This window comes from Schistocerca cancellata, chromosome 3 (assembly GCF_023864275.1).
Source record: "Schistocerca cancellata isolate TAMUIC-IGC-003103 chromosome 3, iqSchCanc2.1, whole genome shotgun sequence".
NCBI classification, from domain to species: domain Eukaryota; kingdom Metazoa; phylum Arthropoda; class Insecta; order Orthoptera; family Acrididae; genus Schistocerca; species Schistocerca cancellata.
The window spans coordinates 452,164,720-452,166,780 of record NC_064628.1 but is presented as its reverse complement, the minus strand read 5'-3'; positions in this window follow the sequence as shown (position 1 = coordinate 452,166,780).

Below are 2,061 nucleotides of genomic sequence, written 5' to 3'. Positions count from 1 at the left end.
CGTCACGCGATACCATGTGAGAAACAAAGCTGCATGAATGTAACCAAGATCGCAGATACGCAGCCGGCATTACAAACAGTGTGAACAGCTGTGCGAGGTATGGCCCGTTAATCTTTACAACGTCACATCAGCCAGTGTCTGAGACCATCTCAGAACTTAAAGTACTTGAAACGCGCTACGAGCATGAAACGTGAGTGCGTGTGTGCCATTAAATCTTATTTCACCTTGAAGTAGGTACTAAAACGTGTGAACATACATTATTGTAGCGTCAGTATCGCATGCATCGACATCATTACAAGTAGAAAACTACAGATTATAAAAATTTGTAAACTGGTTTTTTGGTGTAATTGACCTACCTATATTTGTGATCCCCACATTATTTGAACACTGAATGTCGCAGAAGGAGACATTAAAATTCTATAACTAATTATTAATTGAATGATTTGTAGGGTCCCAAGAGAGAAAATTAAATTAATGCCATAATGGCATAATATTGTATTGTAATTAAGATATATATTCAGCTGCTTATTGACAATAGATTAGAAGTGTGCAGAAACAGGTGTCTCTATAACCCAGTGTGTGTTACAGGTACATTTCTTACAACAATGCAAGTTATTCTACGAGGACAAAATTTCTTGGACAGAGCTTACCAACGCTCTCGTAGTACTTGTTAAGAAACTCAAACACCTTGAGTTCCAGTACAAGGACGTGCTGAAAAGTACTCTCTCCGATTTTTTGATGTGGAAACTCTTAAATCTTTTTAAATAAAACTTATGTTATTAATATTCCACATCTTTATTCTTTATGTCTACATATTTGTAGCCCTCTGCCATTTGAGAGCTCCGAATTGGAGCAGCATGACAATGCACAGAGCACAGACAAGCGCTGCGGCCCCCGCAATAATTCGACTCATTGGGTTCCCTGCCCCCGTCCATCCACCATACAGTCCCGACTCGGCCCCATCCGATTTTCAACTGTTTCCAAAACTTAGATAACACATTCGAGGGATTCAGTTTGATAGTTATGAAATGGTGCAATCACAGTTGAATGTGTGCTTCCGTCCACAACGTCAAACATTCTCCAGTGAGAATGTCAACAAATTCGTCTCTCGTTGAGAGAAATATGTTCGTCGCCAGAGTGACTACGTTGAGAAATAAATGTGAAGACATGAAGAATGAAGCTGAAGAATCCAATCCCGTTGACATCTCTATTATGAAATGATGTAATACTGATTGCGACAGTTAAGAAGTTGTAACGGCAAATGCCTTGCATTTATGCCTTGCATTTGTGACCATCATTCAATTACACTGGCCACGAACGATGAAAAGCTGTTTTTAATTATGTCATGTATCGTTGTAGTCATTTTACAGGGTACTTTTCCGCTTCAATATTATGTAAAAACCATCACCTATCTCTTTCAGGACCTGTTTATAATGAATATATTTTACAGATTTTTTGTTGATATCAGGTAATGCTGCCCACTTTCTACACAAATTAGAAGTATTTTGAATATTTTTGAACCTGCTTAGGGTTTAGCGATGTATGAAATCGTAATGGCATCAACGCTAACCAAGCATGTTTTATGATCTGAAGGCGGCTAGATTGTTAGCCAAAACTTGTAATCAATTCAAATAAAGAAGATTTCAAGCGTGATATTGACTTAATTCGTTTCCAGTCCATAACATAAATAAATAGAATAAAATAAAGTGGTACACTGTCAATACAGTTTGTTTTATTTAAAATGTTTCAAGGGTTTTCACATAAACAAATTCGAAGGCATTACTTTTCAACACACCCAAGTTAACAGTTACTGAGCAAAGGTTAACTAGAAATAAGTAGTCGAGACTTAAAATGTTGTCTGATTTAATTATCATCTTGATCGAACGTCAACGTTACAAGAATGGCTCGCCTCTGTTTCAGTACATTATTAAACGTTTTTAATCTTGAAGTATGGGTACGCTTATTTGAGCGAACAAGGAAGCAGTCGAAACGTGCATCCTGCTCCATACACACTCAGACCAGACAAGATGAATATTTGACATCGAAAAATCGCTCATAGGA